The following is a 12773-nucleotide window of genomic DNA, read 5'->3' as shown; positions in this document are numbered from 1 at the left end:
AGTTTTATTGATCTGATAATACTGATTCACCCCCCCTCTCAGTATTATTTCCAACAATTGGTATCAGAGCAGGTCTTTCAGAGAAGCTTGATCGCTTGAAGGTAGATCGTTCATCATGAGCAACTACGAGAGAGAAGCATCAATCAGGCCACCGGTTTTTGATGGGACAAACTTCAATTATTGGAAGGTAAGAGTTACTGCCTATCTTCAATCTCTTGGTACAGAAGTTTGGGACATCGTAGAGACAGGCTACACTTTTCCTTCAGCTACTCCTACAGATGCAGCCGAGAAAAAGAAATATGAAACAAATGCGAAAGCAGACAATACTTTATTGGGATGTATATCTCAATCAGAATTCATGAAGGTAATGCACTATAAATCTGCAAAAGAAATATGGGACAAAATTATCACGAGCTATGAAGGAGACGAACAGGTAAAGCATGCTAAACTTCAAACTCTCAGGATTAAGTATGAGACTCTCAGAATGTATAATGATGAAAGTGTGGCTAACTATTTCCTTAGGGTAGATGAGATTGTTAATTGCATGAAAAACTTGGGTGAAGAAATAAAAGAGGCTATTGTGGTTGAAAAGGTTCTAAGATCTTTGTCCCCCAAGTTTGAATCTAAAGTGTCTGCCATAGAAGAAAATGAAAATCTGCAAATTCTTACTATGTCTCAGCTTCACGGAATTCTAACCACTTATGAAATGAGAAAGGAAGGTCCATCAGACAGAAGAGAAGCTGCCTTCAAGGCTTCAGGCAAAGAAGGTTATTATGAAGCAAGTCACGTGCCAGAAGATGAAGAAGAGGAATCAAATTTTGTCAGAAATCTTCAAAGGGGTTCTGGAAGGTTCAGAGGTAAGTTACCTTTTAAATGCTTTACTTGTGGAAGAGTAGGTCATTATGCTGCCAGATGTCCTCACAAAAATAAGAATGACAAGGGAAAGGAACCTGTTAAATGGAACAAGAAACAAAATGAAAAAAAGAAAAGCTATTACACTCATGAAGATAGTGATGGTCTTTCAAATAGTGATGAAGATGAACAAGGTAATAGATATAAACTTTTAATGGCTTTTGAAGATGATGACTATATGGATGCTATAGATGTAGAAGGCTTTTGTGAAGAAATGAAAGATCTCAAAGTTTGCTTAGAAGAGAAGAGTGCTATTATTGATTCTCTACAATGTCAACTAGCTGAAAAGGAAATACATCTTGAAAAATTGGAATGTGAGATTGTTTGTCTTAGAAAGGAGATTGAGAAAACAAAATCGATTAATCTTAAATTTGTTAAAGGATCTGAAACCTTGGATGAGATTATCAATGTGCAGCGATCTCCTCTGATCAAGACAGGTCTTGGATATAATGGAGAAACATCTCAAGCCTCTACCTCTAAAAGCTATCTTGATGCAGCAAGGAGAAGTGAGCAAAGGTCAAGTCATCAGGTGAATCAGAGACAGTTTACCTCAAGAACAAATAAAGACCATCAAGAAATTCGGGGACAAACTGCCTTAAGGACAAACAAAATCTACAATCAGCCTCAGGTAAAATCTTCCCAATTTGCTCCAAGAATGAATGTGAATAGAAGCTACAATTGGTTGGATGATAGATCTATTATCGCAGAAGTTTCTTTAATGGCCAATGCTTTTCTTGCCATAAATTTGGTCACAAAGCAGCTCAATGTGTTGCCTACTAGACAATCATGACTAGAGAAGCTCAAAAGCAAGGGAGAATGACTGGAACCATGAAAAGGACTTATAACAACTTTTCGGTTCTTGAAAATGAAGTTGAATGCTCTATTTGTAATAACTTTGGTCATGAAGACTCTGAATGCAGGAGCAGGTTCTGGAAGACAACTCAGAAGGAACAAACCTCAAATGTCAGAACATGGAGAATAAAGGAACCGCAACCAGAAAGATGTGGGATAGCCTTTTATGCAGAAGGTCAAGAAAGTCTATGGTACATTGACAACGGATGTTCGAAGCATATGACAGGGGACAAAGAAAAGCTTGAGTCATATACCGCATTAGAAAAGGGGAAGAAAGTTTCTTTTGGAAACAATATCTCTGCAGCCATAAAAGGAAAAGGTGTTGCTCCATTGAAAGAGAAGGTCAAAGCTGGAAATGTTTTGTATGTTGATGGATTGAAGCATAATCTTCTGAGTGTCAGTCAGATGTGCGATCAAGGAACAGAAGTAATATTTAGATCAAATGGATGTTGTTTTCGTGACCTTGACACAGGTAAAACAGTGATCAAAGGAAGAAGGACTCCAAATAATCTATACATATTTGAAGAAGGACCACAACAATGCTATTTGAGCAAGGATGATGAACACTGGATATGGCATCGAAGGTTGGGGCATCTAAGCTATTCACAAATAAGGAAAGCATGCAAATATCAGGCAGTTCGTGGTCTTCCAGATATCAAAATTCTAGACAACACTATATGCAAATCTTGTCAGTTTGGAAAGCAAACCAGAACTAACTTTCCAGAGAAGGAAGGATCAGCCAGCTGTAGAGCGATAACTAGGGTCTCTCACACCACCAATTATTCCACATTATTAAGTCAATCCGGGAACGTTTTGTTCTTTCAAGGAGTAACTCAATCCGAGGCTGTTTCATCCAAGTAATGCTCGGTAGTATAGCGTTCTAATGGTTTGAAAGGAAACAAACACTAAGTTGTAACTAAACCAATTCAACAGATAAAATCACACAAATCAGTTGATCAGTCAAGGGTACGGAAACGATAACCCTTCCCTTTAGAAACTGATAAAGAAAGAAAACCAAAGCATGGACTTATAGGTCTGGGAGCTAGGCAGCGTCTTGCTGGGCTCACGACAGCCTTAGGCCTGCTATCACGCAAAAGCAATAAAGGCAGATTAGCGAAAGTAAAATGGAACAGCAATTCTAGAATGGAACAGTAAATTCTAAAATGGAACAGCAGTAATCAAATGGAACAACATTAATTAAATGGAACAGCAAACTATCATAAACAGGAAACGTCAATCATATAAATTGGAACAGCAAACTATCATAAACAGGAAACGTCAATCATATAAATTGGAACAGCAAACTCAAATGGAACAACAAACTCAAATTGAACAGCAAACTCAAATGGAACAACAAACTCAAATGGAACAGCAGACTCAAATGTAACAGCAGACTCAAATGTATGTACACGTTCTAGACTACTGTAGCAATCCGAGAGTAATGTATGATGTGACTATGTTTCTGAACAAAGTGATATTATCTTCAAGCCTCGCAAATGCTTATTTTATATGAATCCAATGATGATAACATTCACACCAATATCTTGCTATAGAAATGTATGTAATTCGAATAGATTCACTTTGTAATACAGAGACGTGGGTTAAAGAACTTATTCAGATTCAGATATTAATTAGGAAGCATAGTCTATCATATAAAAGATATATCAGATTACTGAAACAAGAGAAATAAGCAAACCACACAAATCACCGTATGATACAACAGCGAGTGACCGTCGGAGCTGGGCCCTTGGCTACCAATGGTACACTGCTTAAAGTTACTTCAGATGCAGAAACGAAGTGAACACCAAGTCCTTTATATTGATTGCATTAACAAAGGTATACAAAGTCAGATTTTACAAAACTTAATGATCAAAGTTGTTCTGAGCTTATAATTATAACAACAGTCGTCCCCCACACTCGATGGCGTGGTACCTTTATATAACAGAAATGACGGAGATGTCTAGATACAAAAGATAAGCTTAAAGCAGTGATCCCTCAGGATCGAAGATCCTGAGGGATTCGCTAATCGTTCAGTTCTCCTCTTTCCTTCTTGCGTTCTCCGCCTCGGTATCCTGCGTTCTTTTCCTGGATTATTCGGCTCTAATTTTACTCGATCTTGTCCGCATCTGGTTCCCTGTCGACGGGACAGCAGTTACTTTCCCTTCGCTTCTTGTTTTTACTCGATAATTCCCTATTTCCGCGTCCTTCTGCATAGAAAACATAAATTATTAGTGATTGAGCTTCGTTTGTCCATTTTCACACAATTTATCAAAACCCTTATATTTTTTAGACTCATAATGCAGAAAAGGTTAGAAATAGTATTGAAAAACCACTAGATTGCTTGTCAAAAAGCATACCTTCCAGGTGCTCCACACACCCCCCTGCTTACCCTGTTTCATGTCCTCATGAAAACGTTGTAATTGACATGCAAGGCTGTGAGAGAGTAGGCCGGAGAAGGGATCTCACGAAGAGGTCGACAACCATGATTAGCAACTAGATGGTCAAAGAACTGATCTAACTGATCTGCAGGCATCTCATATAGGGCCTGATATCCAGGTGCAGGATGCCAAATAATTGGGTTGCGAAACCGATACCCCAACCAGAATGGTCCTGCTCGCAGAATCCGTTCCCCATAGAGACTCAATCGACTGGCAGCCAATTCAAAATTCTCAAAGTTAAAGGGTTCCCTGAGCTGGATGTTTGGGTTAGAGGTTCGGTAGCGAAACTTTGCAGCATGGAGGGCATGGTCTTTAATAGTCAGGAAATACTCCAGACCATTTCGGATCAAGTCTCCATGCATGGGACCTAATATCTTCATGACACCTGGGATCCTCATCATACTCCTATGCTCTCTCCATAATGCTGTTGGGTCCCTAGGTTCAGCTCGTACCCATAGGTCTAAACTATTTTCTTGCCTCTGGAAGATGTTGTAAGCTTTAAGCCATTTTAACTGATTCACCCCAAATGAGATAAAGGCTTGGAATTGTATATCGCCAACGAAAGGGCCAGGATTCAAATCAGTTTCCTGGTCTAAGACAAGATTGTGCAGGTAAAATTCACATAACAACCTTTGGAATTTAACTCCATAGTGCTTGCAGCAGTCTATAAAATCATTAACAGTGTTGATATGGATAGGTGCTCCTTCTGCCATCCTTCAAAGGCCTGGCTCTCAGACTGACTGATGTTTCGAAGTTGCTGTTGGAGCTCTTCGTATCTTTCCTTGGGGACCGTCTGTTCTCGCAACTGCTCGGCCTCCTGCTGGGCTTCCTTCATCATTTTATGCAAGGTTCTGGTTTTTGGGTCTTTCTTCCACACAGCCGTAGAAGCTGGAAGTTTAACCTGGACCTTCTTATTACGTTGTTTGGAATTTTGGACCCGAATTACACCCGAGGGGGGTGCTTCTGTTTGAACCTCTTTGCTATCTGTTTCCTTTTTAATGCGAACAAAGGGTTGCTGTGGTCTTCCTACCACCGGAGCCTCTTGCTGTTCCATTGGAATGTCCATTCGTTCCTCTGGGCCAGATGGAACAACAGTTTCTATTGGAACAGCACCCTGTTCCTCATTATCATTTGGAACAGCAGACTGTTCCTCGACAGTAGGTCTCCTGATGGGGTTTCGTCCATCAAAACGAACTCTAACCCTCGGGGTTCTTGCTGTCGTGGTCCTTTTCCTTTTCCTTGCAGTTTTTTGTATTCTCAGACTGGCTTTCAACATTCTAATTTGTTGCCGAAGTCTGGCTATCGTGCCCAGCATCCTCTGGTGCTTCTTCCTCAATTTTTCAATTTCCCTTGCCTCGGCAGAGGGTTTGGCCTTCAATCTTACTTCTTCTTCCTCTCCTGGAACATCTTCCGACGCCCTGGGGACAGATTGTCCCGAATTGACGTCTTCTGTTATATTACCATAGCCAGGCAGGTTTTCTTCCCCTGCCTCTTCTACATGCCTTTCCTCGGGTAATTCTTCTTCTGCGGGGCCATCAAGGACGCCTCCTGTACTGGAGGCTTGGCCGTATCCTCCCATATTGGCCAGAACTGCTGCCAATTCCTCTTCTCCTGGAGGGTCTTGCAACGGTCTACCCATAGATTGTGCGTTTTCTTCTTCAATTCCTCCTTCTGGCTGGTTAGTTCCAGCCTCTGATTGATCATCATTTCCTTCGGGTAATTCACCTTCCATTTCCGAAGGTTCGTCCTCGATTTCAATTGGTTGGGCCGCAGTTTTCTGAATATTTTCCAACCTTCCCCGTATTCGAACCAATCGAGCTGACTTCCTGGGTCTTTCAGGCAGGTTGGGAGTGCCAACAGGTTCTCTAGGTTCCTCTGGTCGTTCCGGCGTATCGGAGGGTCGCTTCCGTTTCGAAACAGCATGCTTTTCTGCCGCCGACTTCTTACGTTTCTCTGATTGTTCCGGCGTGCTGGAGGACTGCTTTCGTTTTGAAACAGCATGCTTTTCTGCTGCTGGCTTCTTATGTTTTTCTGAACGTTCCAGTGTGCTGGAGGTTCGTTCAGATTTTGGGGGTGGTACAGCCAGTCCCTTTTTAACTGTTTCGACCAATTCCTCCCAAGTGTCTTGCTGTTGGGTAAGACTGTGGCTTATTATTAGCCGAATCAGTCCGTGGTGGCTAACAACCGTATCTGTGTCCTGAGCCTTCTTCAGGCTTCAGGCCACATCATGTAGTAACGAATTTAAAAGGGCAGGGAGATTTACAGAACATTTTCCCTTTAAAACAGCTAGAAGTTTTAAGTGACGAGCCCTTACCACATCTTTTCTCCCTTCGCAGTTGATATAGCTCTGCACTATCTTCGCCAGCTCGGTCCAGGGTTCCCCCAGTGTTGTCGACAGAACTCCTTTCCCTTTGACTGTCAGACTTTGGCCTTCGCTTTGGAAAATTTCCATTACTTTTTGCAGTCTTTCCTTCTTCAGCTCCCATCTGGGTCCAACAGCTGGTAATCCTGAGGTTTCTGCGATAATGTCCTCCGTAACTTATATCTGCTTTCCTCCGACTATAGAGTGGTTTTCCTGCAAATTTTGCAGGAATTCCAACGCTACAGCCTCATTCGATTCTTGCAGGCGGTTGAAGTAATTCAACCATCCTGCATTTTCCAGAATTTCGCGGGCAGCAGCGGACGCGGTCAGCTTGTGCGGTTCACTTCGGATTGTCCTCCCGCCCATAGCTTACTCTCAGAAATAAACTCGGAAATGAAACAGCAACTGTTTGTAGTATTTACCAAGCAGAGAGGATACTCGATGCTAATTTTAGGAAGGATTTTCGCAGAGCATGCAGCAAAGAGAAAGATCGTGGATGGCAGTCCGTAGAATGAGATCATCATACCGTTAAATCGTGTCATTATTTTGCCCGAATGGTGTGCAGCCACGTAACCACTGGAGTAATGAGGTTACCTCCCCCCCGCGATCTGATAGGCTGCCCCCAGCTGTCAAAGAGAGGAGCAGCAGCCAGTCGGGAGTCAAATCATAAAGTACAGCAGGTAGAAATTATGCCATGTTGTAAAAGGACAATGGAGTACCAAAACCGAGGCAGAAAAGTGGATCGCTTTTAAGATAAGCCAGTGTGATATAATGAGGAACCGAGGGGTTGGACGTCTGTCAACTGTACCAAGTCTCCAGTAGTCATTGTCAATTTCGTTGCCATGATTGGTGATAATGTTCATGCGATAATTATATCAGGGTGTGACATATGATACATGCAAAGGATATAAAAGACAAACAGACTTAATATCATACCTGTTGGTGTAAATATTACGACTCCAATGCCATTAACAGAGCTCTGCTGCCAACAGGTGTTCATAACCTTGGCAAAGTTGTTTATCTCACCCTCCGGAACCATTATCCTTTGTGTATCTACTGAAGAGTGCTTTGTCAAAATGCAGGCCATTATGCTGGCTTGGTGACCAGATAACCATAATGCCATTCACAAGGTAGGCACGAAACGTGGTCAGGCCGGCTCGTGATGAGACCTCCTGTTCCAAGGTTTGCTTGTTATTTTACCTTTGGACCATATCCCTGGTGTGGTGGCCGTAATGGGAATGCCACTTCGCTTCCATCCTTATGATCATGGTAGGCTGGCTCTGAATGAGACCCCCTATCCTGCATTTGACGATTTCATATCTTGTTTTTATTTTTTCTTTTATTCTTTGTTTGCAGCACACTTCTCTTTTTCTTTGTTCAATTACACATAAGGGTGGTTCCGCACTCCTTAAGAGCGGGGAATGGTGGAAGAAGTCTTACAATCCCAACAGACAGATATAAATCGTTTGCTCATATTCCTCAGTAATGATCAAGAAATTTTTTAGGGAGATCGACATGATAAAAATTACCAAACCACGGTTCGGGAATAAGATAATGACAGTGAAGACAAAAGTTAATGTTCCTCCTCTTGTCTTCTTATATATACTGACTGTTAAAATAGTAGCGATTTATGATATGCTGGTTTCGGTATATCATGCTTTATGTTCATTGCATAATGTCATTGCTATATCTAAAGGATTTAGGAGAGCATAATCGCAAAACGTCCAAATAGGAGCAGAAAGGTTCTGATGGTGTCCTCTCTGAGAGAAGCATATAAATGAGTTATCTTGTGGAAAAGAAATAGCAGAATTAGCCAAATTCTGTATCTTGGAAAAAGAAATATGCGAGTGTTGTTCCTTTTCGCAAAGGAACAGCAAAGCACAAAGAGTTTTGTTCCTTTTCGCAAAGGAACAGCAAAAATCCACACGTGCTGTTCCTTTTCGCAAGGGAACAGCAAAAATCCACATGTGTTGTTCCTTTTCGCAAAGGAACAGCAAAGCAAAAAGTGTTGTTCCTTTTCGCAAAGGAACAGCAAAGCAAAAAGTGCTGTTCCTTTTCGCAAAGGAACAACAAAGCAAAAAGTGTTGTTCCTTTTCGCAAAGGAACAACAAAGCAAAAAGTGCTGTTCCTTTTCGCAAAGGAACAGCAAAGCAAAAAGTGTTGTTCCTTTTCGCAAAGGAACAGCAAAGCAAAAAGTGTTGTTACTTTTCGCAAAGGAACGACAAAGCAAAAAGTGCTATTCCTTTTTGCAAAGGAACAGCAAAACACAAAGTGCTATTCCTTTTTGCAAAGGAACAACAAAACAAAAAGTGTTGTTCCTTTTCGCAAAGGAACAGCAAAACACCAAAAGTGCTGTTCCTTTTGAAAAGGAACAGCAAAATCACACGAGTGTTGTTCCTTTTGAAAAGGAACAGCAAAATCAAACCAGTGCTGTTCAAAATAAGGTAACAAAAATACTACAAACAAATATGAAAAGAACATATGTACAGGATGTTATGTACAAATTATGAAAAACGAGTTGCTTAAGTTATAGGTGAGGAAGATTTCGCTTCCTCTCCTAAGATCTCCAAATCAGTATCTTGCTGTAGCTGTTGACAAAAGGATTCCCGAGTAAGAGGTCTTCGATAGAGACGAACTCGGTGGCCATTTACTTTGAACGTATGTCCAGAACCGTCAATTGTGATCAGAGTGAGGGTCCCATTGTCGTGCACCTTCTGGATCTCATATGGTCCTAGCCAGCGAGTCTGGAGTTTCCCCGGGAAATCCTGGAACTGAGAATCGTATAACAGAGCCCAGTCTCCTTCATGGAAGACTTTATTCTTTATAAGTGCATCATGCCACTTAGCTCGCTGCTGTTGGATTAATGCTGTGTTTTGCAATGCAGAGAGCCTAATCTCATCCAATTCGTTGATTTGTCGTAGTCGATTGATCTGTGCCTCATTCAGATCTAAGCCGACCTCTTGTGCAGTTCGTAGTGTTTGGATCTCAAATTCGATAGGAAAGATTGGTTGTTTCCCAAACACCAATTGATAAGGCGAATAGCCTGTCGTACTTCTCCATGTGGTTCTATAAGCCCACAGTGCTTCAGGTAGCCGAGCAGCCCAATCACGCCTGTGTGATGCGATAGTCTTTGTTAAGATTGACTCAATTATCTTGTTACTGTTTTCTACTTGTCCATTTGCCTGCGGATGGTAGGGGGTAGTGATCTTATGTTGGATATGATAGTTGTTAAGTGTTGCAGCTAGTTTATTTCCAACAAATTGTGGTCCACCATCTGTAATTACTTCTCTCGGAAGTCCATAACGTACAAACAAATGGAACAAAAATTGTATTACCGAATCTTCTGTAGCCCTAGCTAATGATTCAGCCTCAACCCATTTAGTAACATAATCTGTTGCTACCAGGATGTATGTCCTATGGTTTGATGGTGGATTAATGGGCCCGACGAAATCGAGAGCCCATCGTTCAAATGGCTCAATAACTACTTGTGTTCTCAGAGGCATTTCATCAGCTTGACCAGGTTTTCCTGCTCGCTGGCAGCTGTCACAGGCCTGTACAAACTTTTTCGCGTCCTTAAAGATTGTAGGCCAATAGTATCCTACCTGTAGTATTTTATGTGCTGTTCTTTTGTCGGCAAAGTGCCCCCCGCATGGTCCATTATGACAAGCTTTTAAGATGTCTAGGATCTCATCCTCTCGAATACACCTCCTGATTTGCATGTCTGCCCCTGTATGGAATAAATGGTCTCCAATCCACGAAAATCGAGTGCTTTTTTGAATAATTTGCTTTCGTGTTTTGGTAACTTACCCACTGCAAGGTAATTGGCGACGTCAGCATACCAGGGTGTTCGAATGGCAATGGCAAACAGATGTTCATCAGGGAATTGATCTTCTACTGCTGCTGTTTCGATTGATTTGGGTATTCTTGAGAGGAAGTCGGCTACAGGGTTCTCCTTGCCGGGTCGATCCTTAATTGTGATGTCGAACTCCTGCAACAGGATCAACCATCGAGTTACTCTAGCATTCGTGACAGGTTTGTTTGCTAGATATTTGATAGCAGAATGATCTGTATATAACACAACATGATAACCTGTAATATAATGCCTAAATTTATTAACAGCATGAATTACAGCCAGGAATTCCTTTTCAGTAACAGTATAATTGAGTTCGGCAGAGGATAAATTTTTGCTAATATAGTAAATAGCGTATGGCTTCTTATCCTCTTCTTGTCCTAGGACTGCACCGATTGCTGTATCCGAGGCATCAGATGAGATCTGGAATGGCAAATTCCAGTTTGGTCCTCGAAGGACTGGAGCTATTGACAACAACTTTTTCAATTCTTTAAAAGCCTGGTCACATTTCTCTGTCCACAAGAAATCAACATTACTAGTTAAGGCATATAGAGGTGCTGCAATTCGTGAATAATGTTCTATAAATCGTCTGTAATATCCAGAAAATCCAAGGAAACTACGTACCTCTGTTTGAGTAGTGGGGGTAGGGATGAGCAAAAGAATCTGAATTTTAGCAGGGTCTACCTGGATGCCAGCTGCTGAAATGTAGTGCCCTAGAATGAGCCCTTCCGTCATCATCATGTAGCACTTTTCGTGGCTCAAGCAGAGTCTGGTGGCAATGCAACGTTGTAGAACTTTTTCCAGGGTATCCAGAGCTGGATCAAATTCATCCCCATACGGTGTGAAGTCGTCCATATACACCTCAAGTCCATCGTTTATTAGATCTGCAAAAATACTGAGAATAGCCCTTTGAAATGTAGCAGGGGCGTTACATAGGCCGAAGGGTAATACTCGATAGGCAAACGTTCCCCAGGGGCACGTAAAGGTAGTTTTATCCTGGTCTTCAGGGGCAATTTGGATTTGGTTATATCCACTGAAGCCGTCCAGGAAGGAGAAAAATTTCTTCCCTGCTAACGTGTCCAATACTTGGTCTATAAATGGGAGGGGAAAGTGATCCTTCTGTGTAGCCTTGTTTAACTCCTTGTAATCCACGCAAATCCTCCATTTTCCATTTTTCTTGGGTACCACCACAAGGGGAGAGACCCATTTACTGTCAGAGATAGGGTAAATAAAGTTAACATCTAATAGCTTCTGAAGTTCGTCTTTTACTATCTCTTTTAGGTGAGGGTTGAGTCTTCTTTGTGGCTGATGGACAGGTCTTGCATCTTTCTCTATATAGATGTGATGGGTGCATAATTGAGGATCAATCCCCTTCATGTCAGGATAATCCCACGCAAATGCATCCTTGTATTTTTGTAACAGATTAACAAGCTTTATTTCTTGATCTGATGTAAGGTTGGCGTTAATATTCAGAGTTTTACCAGGTTCAATTTCCACTACTTTACTATTGGCAACAACAGTTACTGGTATTGTCTGGTCATGTGGATCTTTTAAGGGATCTTCTTCTAGCTCACTGTCAAATGCTGCTTCTATCATAAAACACTGCATATGTGTTCTAGCTTCAGTTTGACTAATAAAATTGTTAATGGCGTCGTCTTCTGTTTGATCTTTAAAGTCTAAAGCCTTCTGTATAGTTAATGGAGATCTGATGTTGTTAGCAAGATATGACACAGGATAAGAGTTAGTTTTAATCATTGGCAGGCTTGGCTGTGCTGGAGGATATAAAATTAAATTTTTAACATCTGGTCCTTTAGCTATAGTCATGTTTCCCTGCCGGCAGCCAATGTAGGCATCGGCAGTAGCAAGCCAGGGTCTGCCTAGGATTAACGGATGTCCATCTAGTCGGGTTTTAGGATTAATTACCAGGAAATCTGTGGGATACTCCCAGGAATCTACGGAAACCATGACATCATTCAGAGTACCTTCTGGTCGAACTACAGATCGATCTGCCAATTCTAACAGAGTAGAGGTAGGTTCTACTGACGTGATGCCAAGCTTTTGGCAGGTGGAGGTTGTCAAAATGTTGATTGCAGCTCCCAGGTCAACTAGATCGTTAGTCAGGGTTTGGCCATAGATTTGGACAGTTACAATTGGGTTCCCGGGATCTTCATATTTGATAGGTGCCTCTTTTCCTGATAATAGGTCGGATAAAGTACCAACTACTTGGACTCTAGGGTTAGTATTTGTATTCCTCCTTGATTTTTTGATGGAGAATTCTTTTATGGTTTTTGCATATATAGGAATATCTTGTATGGCTTGGAGGAATGGAATCTTTATATACAAATTTTGTAATTCTCCC

This window comes from Pinus tabuliformis, chromosome 9 (assembly GCF_031772625.1).
Source record: "Pinus tabuliformis cultivar Carrire ecotype Pingquan chromosome 9, CPIR1, whole genome shotgun sequence".
Classification (NCBI taxonomy): domain Eukaryota; kingdom Viridiplantae; phylum Streptophyta; class Pinopsida; order Pinales; family Pinaceae; genus Pinus; species Pinus tabuliformis.
Note: the sequence above shows the minus strand (reverse complement) of the source record.